At 44.0% G+C, this 11,520-nt stretch overlaps 2 long non-coding RNA genes across 2 annotated transcripts in view; one reads left to right on the forward strand and one right to left on the reverse strand.

Annotated features, from left to right (window-relative positions):
- Positions 1–5,292: 5,292 nt before the first annotated feature.
- LOC114015596 (uncharacterized) lies at positions 5,293–11,501 on the forward strand. The gene is made up of 3 exons (XR_003559607.2): positions 5,293–5,838; positions 10,638–10,782; positions 10,877–11,501. It is a non-coding gene; the product is annotated as an uncharacterized LOC114015596 (long non-coding RNA).
- Positions 10,782–11,520, reverse strand: part of LOC114015595 (uncharacterized) — a 34,959-nt gene continuing 34,220 nt past the window's right edge. The window contains exon 3 of the long non-coding RNA XR_003559606.2: positions 10,782–10,895. This is a non-coding gene — a long non-coding RNA (uncharacterized LOC114015595). The remainder of the gene's footprint in view (positions 10,896–11,520) is intronic.

Raw genomic sequence — 11,520 nt, forward strand, 5'->3', positions numbered from 1 at the left:
AAAGACATTCTTGCAACACGGACAATGGTTAAACAACATTAAAGAGTGTTAGCACGTTAATATAGGGTAGATTTCTTCTCTGAGTTTCAGATATGACAGTGTAAGGTGGACCTCACATAGCTATGGTCAAAGCAGCGATGGGTAGGTCGCCCATGAGCACCTGAGCTCTTGCTGTGCAAAGGCTGGCATTGTTCGTAGCCAAGCACGTGAGGAGAGAGGTTGTTTACTCCATGGAGTTAAAGACTGTGATTGTTGTTGCTGCTTCGTTAAGCCAAAAGTACAGAGAATTGCTTCCTAAGACTGTTAGAGCTGTGGCTTGATCATGCTGATAGTTGGTGCTTTATTAGTAATTACTTGTAGTTGCTAGGACTTTTTGAAAAACTTTTCTTGCCTCACACAAACTGTTGAGAAAGAAGGCTGTTCTCTGCTGGATCTCTCGACCTGAAAAATCTTTTGAAGTTTTCTCAGATGCATGAGACCAAAATAAGCAAAAAGGGACAGTGATTTGTTTGGGTTTTTAAAAAAAGTTTCAATTCAAGTCAAGCAGCTTTTTATGTACAAAATGAAACGTCTTGATAAATATGGACCAAGTTCGGTTTTTTCTTATTTTTCAGATTTTTTCCTTACTTGCAGAAGTAAGTTGACATTATAAAATTGCATCTTGACTTTGACAGAAGAACTGTCTCCTGCCCAAACCTGGCTATTATCTCAATATGATGATAAGTTTTTCATGTCATTCTGTTCTTTGAGAAACAAGTATCAGCTCACTTTGACTCACTGAGTCGAAATACCAGCTCACTTCAAAAGAAATTTGCACAGCGCCACAGATATGGATGCTGCGAGTTAAGCACAGTGACCCCACCATGCTCAGTCAAGCTGTGATTTTACAACAGCAACAATGTGCCCATGTTAGCAGAGAAAAGATAATTCCTGAGTACCTGATCTGTGTCTCTCTCTTGCTATGTAATTTAAGAATATTTTTTTTTCATGCAAAAAAATACTAAAAAGGAATTTTGAGTTCTGTGATTTTAAACACTATAAAAAACCCCAACAATAACCTGCAAATGCCCAAACCAGCTTTTCTTCCTGATTCCAATTAAGAGCTCAAATAACTCTCTTGAACAGGATTTTGCCGGGTCAGTGTTTCAGTCTCAAGTGAATTCCTGCATTTATACCTCCTCGCCCGAACTGACCCTTTGCAGAGGATGGTGCCGATGCGGTACCTGGCAGCCATCTCACACCTTCATACCAAATTGCTCCCGTCCTACCTGACGTCCAGCCCTCCGGCGGCACACACATGGCATGCCTGCCTATTGATGTGGGCAGCATCGTGTGTGCGGTGATACGACGGGAACTAACTCCACTGACCTGTGAGTGCATTTTACAGATCTCCCTCTCACCCGCCCTGCCTGGTTTCACTTTCAAGAAATGAGATCAAATAGAAGTTCAATTGTTTTGCAATGAATTAGAGCAAGGCAGCACTGTCAGTGTAATTAACTCTTAACGCCAAACTTGAAGCCTGGGATACAGGTGCTCAGGAGCATACAGTTGGTGGAAATGAAACGGCTGATGGCAGAGTTGTTTCTAACAGGGCTGAGGTGGTGTTCTTCGGAAGGGAACAGTGTACAGGGAAATTCTGCCACTCACCAAGCCCATAACCAGCTGTGCGATCCAGAGCACAGAGTGGGGAAACCGGCTGGAAAAAGTTACAGGAGTTGAGCTGGGCCTCAGACAAATTGCTTTAGGAGGAAACTTTCTCCCATTCAAAAGATCAGCTTAGGCTGGAACACAACATAAGCCTTATTTTTCAACATTTTTAGTGGATTTTGACAACAGAGACCCTGTGCTGCCCTGTTAAACCATGTCAGATAAAATCTTTAAGGATTTTAAAGGAAGGATTCCTAGAGGCATTTCCTGGATAATAACAAATCTCTCAAGAGGGCTTGAATCTGCAGAAGAGGAATTGACTAAACGCACCAAATTCATGATTGCTGATTTATTGACCACAGCCAATTGCTGTAGCCTAGGAAGGTGATAGAACAAAGGTGTGCATTTAATTTCTCTCACAACCCTGTTGTTGTCACCTATTCTTCATAGCTGATGCAAATCTGAACTATAGGCAGTGCGATGGTGAGAGTGACTGAGCACTGCCATGGGTTGCCTAGGGAGGCTGTAGACTGTCCATCAAAAATATCCAAAAGCCACCTGGACACGGTCCCGGGCAACTGACTCTAGGTGGCTCTGCTGGAGTGGGGAGGATGGACCAGCTGGCCTCCAGAGGTCCCTTCCAACCTCAATCATGCTGTGATTCTGTGGACTGGAGCAGCATTCAGTGCAGAACAGGCTCAGAAATCCCTGTTCCCTCCTGCACTAAAGAGCTGCTCTGTTCACCCCCCTTTTCCTGAAGCAGATCTGCTTTTAGATGGAAAGTCTTAGACATAAGTGACTATTATGCTGGCAGGTGGATGGTTTTGGAAAGTACACATAAATGTTGCTCCAAAGGAACAGAGACATCTTATTCTACTTTTACCTCTCTTCTTTCTTCCCATAGGGCATGAGTGAGGTGTATCCAGCCAGCTGGGTCACCTCTGTGGATGTCAGAAAAGAGTGAATAATTAGTAATTTTTCTTTGATTCATTTTACACCTCCCCCCACCTCCCTAGCCACCTGAAAATCTACTGAGCAGATGATAACTTCCCTGGAAATGAGTCATCATAGAAAACTCTTTTGTGAACACTTTTTGGGCTGTAGCTTATGGAACGTAGATAATTTACAACATTTTTTGTTCAAGATTATAACTTGATTATAACGATTTTTATTGCGCCTTTCAGTCTTGGACAATACTTTAACACCCTCACTGGAGGGACATTAAATGCATAAATCAGATGTTTACTACGATGAATCAACCATTATGACTTTTAAAACCTTTGTTTTCTGAAAGTATTTGCTCTCTTTGCTTGAAACATATTGTTTGTGCCAACGCATTTGCTAAGAAGTTTGCAAAAAAACCAAAGACAAAACAGATACAAAGAAGGAAACACATATGTTTTAAAAAGGGGAGACTCATTCTTCTACAAACATTTGTATGTTTGTCTAAGTCTCTAAATATGAGCAATTTCTTCACTTTACTGAGACAGACTTGCAGCCCAACAAGACTTGATGTGAATTAGTAAGAAAGACCCTCCAAAATCTGCTGCTACAGGAGAAACAAGATGTCGCTGTATCCAAAACATCCAGAGAGCAATTATGCAAAGAGATTACTCATCCCTGGAGCAAAGTCTTAATTTCAAGTTCCCAGCACTGATTTATGTCTGGGCCACAGCACCAACTTCTCTCCCGCTGCGTATGCAACAGGAAAAGGCTTTTGCTTCCCCTGCAACTGTTGTTGGCTCAGACTTGAATCTGATCCAACCCATGATGAATATGTGTGTGCATCTGTGAACTGCAACAGCGCAGAGCTGATCTGAGGGTGGTCCCATGGTACCCGCCCAGGCTGGTGACCAGCAAGGTACCGAGCCCCAATTCAAGGACTGAAATATCTGTTTACCTGTTAGCTATGACTTTAGTTGGCCATACTCATAAGAACATCTGTTTTGCTGAATGGGAGTAAACTAAACACAGTTGGAATTCCTGTAGAAACAGAGATGATTCAGGATTGCTCTGTCACAAACCTACTGTGAACTTTCAAACATTGACTGACAGCATCCATTTCTAAAACACGCAATAAAAGCTGTAACGATAATATATATATATATATTTTACCTTTATGGTTGCAGAGAAAAGCCTGAAAATGTGACACTGGGCTATGTGAATAGCTGAGAAACTGAGAAATAATAATTTTAAAACTATTAAAGGAACCACAGGCTGTGTTAGCCTTAAAAATGTCATGACTTCAAAAGAAATTTGAGGATGGTCAAATTCTTGAAGCCAGGGTTACTGACTCTGATAGTTTGACTTTCTGGCAGTTGCTGCTGACAACAAGCTCATAAAGTTGTACATAATTTTAGAAAAATAAGCAAAACACAATTCAGTATGTTCCATAGCTTTGATTGATTATTTCTGGGCTTGAAAACAAGATATAAAGGAGTTAATGCAATTGCTACAGAGGCAAGTCCATTGTCTGTGCTTTGTGTTGCTGGAACTGCTCCACCGTTCCTCCTCGATGTGACCAAGCTGATTCACGCTATAGCTAGAAAAAGAGTTTCACACCTTTATTGCCTCCCACCTCAGTTTAACTGCTGGTGCACAGCACTGTAACCTGCTTGGGGAATCCCCTCCCGCCTCATGGTCCTGGCTGATGGCACGTTTCAGGATTTGTGCTTTCTTTTCCCCCTGCTCTGCCTGACCCAGGGAGCAGCCCAGGATCCGCAGGCATGGGGGTACCTGTGGGCATGAAGGCACAGATGGGGAGGATGGCACTCAGCCACACGCAAGGATGGGCAAAGCAAAACACCAGGAGGGAGCGGCGAGGTGTTCTTCAACAGCCTGTGCTACCCAAAGGCTGGAAAAGAGAATTCATTAAGAAGGGGGAAAGGAAAAGAAAATGACGTGGCTCTCCTAATCCCCCCAGCAGGCTGGAAGGGGTTCCCTGGGGACAGGGACATGCTGCTCCCTTGGGAAGGGGGTGTGCTCCATCGACACAGAGCTTGTCCTGCACGCAGGGGGGCTGGGAGGCCACAGCACCCTGGTGCAAAAAACAGCAGCAGGGAGAAAGGAGAAAGAAAGTGAAATAATGAGAAACAAAACTGAGAAAGGAAGCTCGTGGAGGGAGAAGCAATGGCAGTGCTGTCAGGAGCCGTTGACCCAGACACCCATCTTCCCCGCGTAAGTTAGAGGGGATCTGGTAGCACACCCGGTGCTGAAAAGCAATGTCTGCACTCTGTCCTCTAATAGGTATACAAGAGACCTGCAGCTCCACACTTCACGTGTGAGGTTGTCAGCTCAAGGAGCTTTCACTTTCTATTCATTACTGCCTAAGTGAGCTGCTGGGAAGCCAGGGCACACACAGCAATGCCACTCATGCTGCCATCACTCCTATTTTCGGCTCCATGAGCTCCAGAGGAGTGAAGCAACGTGAGGGGAGGATGAGGGAACCAGGCTGCCTGGACATCTCATCACAGCTGTGATTTACCCTCCTCTAAGGCAGCTGATGGAGGAGGTTATGGCCGGGTTGCTCTGCATGAGAACCATTTGGATTTGGTGAATTCGCTTGCTTGGGCTTGATTGATTGAGTAGCAAAAAAAAAAAAAAAAATCTTCAATTTTCTTCTGTGCTGTACAAGCGTTTCTGAAAACAGGCATGTGGGGCTGGCAACAGACTGCAGAGGGAGAGATTTGCTGCACATACTTCATATGGGATTGGGGTGGCACACACCTTCCTCTCCTGCACTGTTGCAATGGGCCACTTTGCCTGCTTTTTGGGAAAGGGCAGTGGGGGGTCTTCTCCCCTTCATCATGTGAATAATTAAATCTATTTCAGTATTTACAAAAGATTGCTAAACACTTCAATTTCAAGAAAGCCAGGGTAGCCAGCTTGCTTGAGGTGATGCCATGAGTGGGGCACAGCCGTGTGGGTGGGAGAGAAGAGCCTGACTCAGGTGTGAACCAGGGACTTGTTCAGCCTCCTCGAGGGGAGTTAATCAGGCTCTTAAACGTGCTCAGGTGGACCCTGAGATGCTCAAAGCTCAGGTACAGCTACCTAAGATCCTTCATTTGCAGAGGCATCTTGTTTCTGAAGCTGCCCTTTAGCCAGTTGCTGTATTCTGCTTGTATTTGTTAGCCCACCTGGAGGAGAGCAGCTGTGCAGCGTGGATTCAGGACCTGCTACCTTCTAGAAACGGTGGGTTTGTTTTCTGTCTGTAAATAAGGAGTCCTGGCACCTTCCTGCTTCAGGGGTGGGCTGCAAGCTGAATAGTGGTGGAGGCTGCTGATGCATAAGTTAAGAGATTTTGACGGTGTATTGGGGTTTATTTTCTTACAGACTCTGCTCTCTGATTTACGGGAGGATGAACAAAGAACACAAAAAAAGTGATGATAATTTTTTTTAAATGGTTTCTGTGGAAATAACCGTGCATTTCTTGGTGTTATGCTGCTTTTTCTTGGCTGTATTCTTCTGAGTTTTGTATCGTGGCGTTGGGCCCCTTACCCTGGCTGTGAGATAGAGAGCCACGACTGTGCTTACAGACTTGTTGATGCTGTGTGACCTTCGGGGCTAACTTTGAAGAGCCTTTATTGATCTGTCACTTAAGGGAGAAGTGATAAGCTATCCTTCTTACTAGTCGAGATCTTTCTGGCTCTCTAGCCTCAGCACAGCATCTGCTGCAGTTACATCTTCTGCAGGACAGCAAAATTTAACATCTTTTTGGAGAAGAGTCTCAGCATTTCCAGGCCAAAGCTCATTAGCGCCTTTCAACAGGCAGTGAAAACAGCATGTGAGCTCCTTAGGGCCAGGATTTCTTTTGTCACTTGTCCGTGACTCTGGGTGTGTCAAGGTCTCAGTCTGCACCGGGGGACCTGAGGCATCACCCAAATAACCAGGGGATCACAGGGGTTGCAAGAATCAGCCAGAGGTCAGTGGAGTCATGCCTAAAGGCCTGCTCAGCTGTGTCTGCACAGCTCCTGACTGTTATTTCTGTTAGCTGTCCTCAGAAACGTCCTCCAACAGCAGCTGATGGTCCTCTCAGCCAGGGACGCTGCACTCCAGTCCCAGGTGCACGGAGTGCTGAGCCAAACTCAGCAGCTTCTCAATATCTGCGCCTGCTTCACTGGAAGTGAAGTGTCTGATGGAAATGCAGTCCTTACATCATATTTATGATGTGATGCTAAAGAAAAAAAAAAGTTTGAGTTAAAGCAAGAGATGCTACAATTGTATTTTTTTTTTTTCTTGGACAAAAAACTATTTGAGGCAAATTTGCAAAGTTTCACACAAGAAAGCTGGTCAAAACTTGGAGAAGAAAACAAAGTATTTTAGTCGTCCCTCTTTTTCCAGTCCAAAATACCTCATTTTCAAATGTGTCTGTGATTTATTTTTTTTTTTTTTCACCAGGGGATCAAACAAACCAAAAGTGTTTCAGCTTGGGACTGAGCAAGGAATCTTTGATTGGCACCAAATGATGGTGTTTTGTTGTTAGTATTCCATTTTCCTGAGGCCAGCAACACAATCATTTGGCATCAATCAAAAAAAAAAAAAAAAAAAAAAAAAAGCAAAAAGCTTTCAATTCTTTGCTCATTTGTGGTTTGATAGATCCTCCCTGCTTTCCTACCAGCTTGGTCTGTCACACTGTGGGACCTCCACATTTTCAGGGCTTGTGCCTTCCAGGCTACAACTGCTGCAGGACTGGAGAAGCCAGCCTTTCCAGGCGCCTGAGGCAGTGGCTCCCTGTGCTGTCTGACTCCAACACCCAATTTGTTTCCGACCATAGTTCCTCATGCCCCCATCATCCAGCATGAAGGAACCTCACCCACTAATACAATAAGACTATTTCTCTTTGCATTGCAGCAGGATGTAGTAACTTTTAAAAGAAAAATAATCTCGGAGAAGGAATTTTTTCCATTGTTATTTAGAACAGTAGCAGAAATAATAATAATGATGATGAAAAAAATATTAATAACCATACAGAGCCAGTGCTAGGGGCAGGCAAAATTACAGCAACTGCTGGGAGCAGCAAAATAGCTGTGACGCAGCTGCTTTCTGCCCCGGTGAGCAGATGCCTGCTTTACTGTGTAAGAGCCCTGGAAAGCCAACGCTGCTGCGGCTGCAGCCTCAGAAAGGGGCTGGGGGGCACCGGCTCAGGGGCACCAGTGGCTGCCAGAAGTGTAAGCCCTCTTGCCTTAGGTAAGAAACTGTTTTGGCTGCTTGGCCGTGAAGCTTTGAGCTGCTACATCTTACGCAGTGTTTTTGCAGCACTGAGGAGTTTATAGACTCACATGGCAATCACTAGACCTGAGAATAATATAGCAGAGCACAGCTCAGGCATACATCTCCCAAATATATCCTTTTTTAAATCATTCCCTTTAACATAAGAAGTCAGGTAAAAGAAGGGTTAATTGGCTGACCCAAATGAGCCTACCAGGCCAGTGGCAAAGCTGACTGTGACATTAGTCTTCATTTATAGAACCATGAGAGCATCTATGAATCACTAGCAGTGTGTATATTCCCATCCTATGGATAAGAAACAGGAGAGTTAATCAAAGTGTTTCTTTATTTGTATAGCAAACTAGAAGTATTACTTATTTTTGGGTGATGTTTTCAGGGTGGGGGTAAGAGTTCCTTTATAATACATCATCCAAATATTAGTGTGCTCAATGCAAAAGTAACTGGTCAATACTGAAATAGCTCAGTGTGTGACCCAGAGCAGGAGCAAAGAACATTGTTGTGCTACGTGGTGGCGTGGAAGGGGAGTGGAGTTGCACAAATAAGTGCAGTGTGTGATTTATAAGCGTCTGCCTGCAGCAAAAATCTCAACAGATGTCAGGCATGGGCAGGGCAAACAGCTGGTCTCTATTTGAATTTTGGGCATAGCACTCAGTGATGGGGTTTTCAAAATTAGTTTATATTTGCAGAGGAACACAAGTGCAGAAAGCTCCTGGGAGTTCAGCTGGACCATTTCCCTCAGCTGGATAGACTTAACAAGATCAAATATATGTGAACAGGATGAGGAGTCACAGGCTTAAACTGCCTCCCAGGAAATTTAGGTTAAACATTAGGAAAAACTTTCCAACTGTGGGGACAGTTGAATATTAATAGAAATGCCGTGGGAGGTTGTGCATCTGATGTCGCTGGAGGTTTTTAAGAACAGGTTAGAAAAACATCTGTCAGGAATGATGTAGGCAGAGTTTTTCCTGACTTGGGGAAGAAGTATGAATTAAATGACAGTCCAATTTCCTCTGCTTCTGTAATGTTGCATAGTAGTGGTTGGCAGATAAATTATAATATTACAATTTTAATTTTTTTCTTTTCTAAAGTAGATGTTTTGAGTTCCCTCTCCAGTGTAGCATGAGTACAGATTTCAGTCAGGAAATATCCATGAACAAATAAATCTCATAATTATCAAACAAGCAAGCAAGAGAAGCACCACCACCACTTTTTTTTTGTTTGTTTTTTGAATGAATTTTCAAGTGGGGGAAAATAGAAGAAAAAAGAAGGCCCCTAAGAAGATGTGTCAACTTGGGGATGCTCATTGTTAACTTAGAGAAAAGAAATCTAAAGTGAATCAAAAGTTCATATCTTTGGGGAGAAAAGAGAGGGAAAGAAGAGGAGGAAAAGCATGGATATCATTAGAACGAAACCCTAAAACAGGAAAAAGTCCTAAACAAATTAAATTATACATCTAACGAGCACAAACAGCCATCTACTTTCAAAAGAGATTTAACCCAATTCTTCAAAGAAACAAAACCCAGTAGTAATTAGAAAGTGCTTTTATCTCTTCTGGATTAGAGTATCCAATAAATCTCAATTCCTAGAGGTGATGTTCCTCCTCCCTAAAATATGAGTCATTAGAAGAAGTTGTGCAAGTCTTTCTGCTTCAGCCCAATAGGATGCCACTGAAGTCGGCCTGCTTGGGCTGTGGGTGTTTTGCTTATCAGAAAATCAGCTGTGACCAGACCCCAAATGTAAAGATGAGAAAAAGAACTGCAGCAAACGGGGGCTTCTCCTTTGATGTTGCTGTGAGTTAGGAATCAGGCCTTAAAATCCTGCTGGTCTCCAGTGTTTCAAGACAGTACCAGAGTTTTGTAACTTCTTCAGGAGAGTGAAATGGGAGTGTAACGTGGGAAGGAAATATTATAGGCAATAAAATTAATTTTCTGTCTCTCTGCTTGGGTGCATGTGCCCTGGCCACATGGAGTGAAAACAGTCCCTTGCTTATAAAAGTGCTTGTTGGGCTGCAGACACGACAGGCAAACCACGTGGCAGCAGAGTACAGGACCTTTATTTCAGATCACTTTAAAATCTGAGTTCAGTGCTCTCGGGCAGAGCAGGATGCAGATTCCTGTTGTAACCCCAAGGCCTGGAGAAAGCCCTCATTTATTTCTTGTGGGAAGTTTCACACCAGGGCTAACCCACGAGTGATTGCTGCTGCTAGGAAGCTTTTTTATTATGTGAATAAATAAGCCGTAAATCCCTGATACAAAACTCGGCATGTCCAATGTCCACGTGCGTTTGTGCAAAAAGTATTTCAATGTGTATTTGACTTTTCTTTATGCCTTTGAAGTTTCCAGAGCATCACCTGACTCTGTAAGCAAAATGGGAGGCCAGTGGTCCAGAAGCAATTTGCTCCCAGGGCTGCTGCCTTTTGGCCACCAGTGAGAGTGGGAAACCCCAGCCAAGGCAGAGCTGCTGCAGCATGCCATCCTTTGAAAGAAGGGGGGGAAAAAAATAAAAAGGAAAAGAAAAATGAATCATCACCAGAAATATAGGTCGGGGTGGAAAAATCCAACTCAGGAAATGTTTCCAAACTACTTGGGGGGGGGGGGGGGGGGGGGGGGGGGCGGGAAATGAGGATCAATTCATGTGCTGCTGCCTTTGACTTTTCAGCCAATGGATGTGATGCTGGTAGCCCAAAATCTGCACGCTGAGCTGAGGGGATGTTAAGCACCCAGATGAAGTGGCAAAGGTTGACAGAAATTTTCTCCAACCAGTTCCTTCAGCCTAAACATGCTCATCGCTCTTCTGTGGATTTAGACATTCCCCAGCGGGCAGCTTCTTTTTCTTTAGTTCCTGTGTCTCAAGAGATGAAGTCAATCTGTTTCAGCAGAGGTGCCCAGGCTCTGAGCTGTCAGCAAGGTTCGTATGGGTAGCATTAATCATCTGGTAGTTGCTGTTCCTTCATTTCCTTTTGCTAACTTGTGTTCTCAGCTGTCTTTTTTCTGTTTTGAAGGCAGAGGTCTCCAACTGACCTGTATGAGCAGGGGGAAAAAGAGGCAGCTTCAGACTGGGCATGGGAAGGGAGACCCGCCACTGCTGCAAGGGGCCATGCTGTCAGCTGTGCCTGAAATGTGGGGCAGCTCCAGACATCACCATCCCCTCACCGGTAAACCCATTTCTGCCAGGTTTGGTGCCTCTGCAGCACAGGACCTAGCCAGCACTGGGATGCTGCTCCTGAACTGGAAACTTGTTGCCCGCCCAAACTCACAGGCAGGTACCAGTGCTGCTCGTAGGAGCCTGCAGGCTGCCGTGCCACCAGCTGGGCAGCTCAAGGTACCTGTAAAGCCAAGGTACACCCTTGCCTTTCTAGCTTTTTTTCCTTGCATAAATACATCATGTATAAGTTAGGCTTTGTTAGTTGTTTTTTTTTTTTCCAGACACGTACTTGAGCAAGAAGGCACATTTATTTTGTTAACCAGTTATCATGCAGGAAGACATACAGTGCTTCCATGATCCTTATGCGTATTTTTTTTTTCTATATCTACTTCTAGTATCTTTTCCCATATCATTGAGATGACTTCTTGAGATTAAATGAGCTGAAGTCATTTAGGAAAGCTTATCATTATTATTGAGATAAGTTTCTGTCACTAGTAACAG

Source organism: Falco cherrug, chromosome 4 (assembly GCF_023634085.1).
Source record: "Falco cherrug isolate bFalChe1 chromosome 4, bFalChe1.pri, whole genome shotgun sequence".
NCBI lineage: Eukaryota > Metazoa > Chordata > Aves > Falconiformes > Falconidae > Falco > Falco cherrug.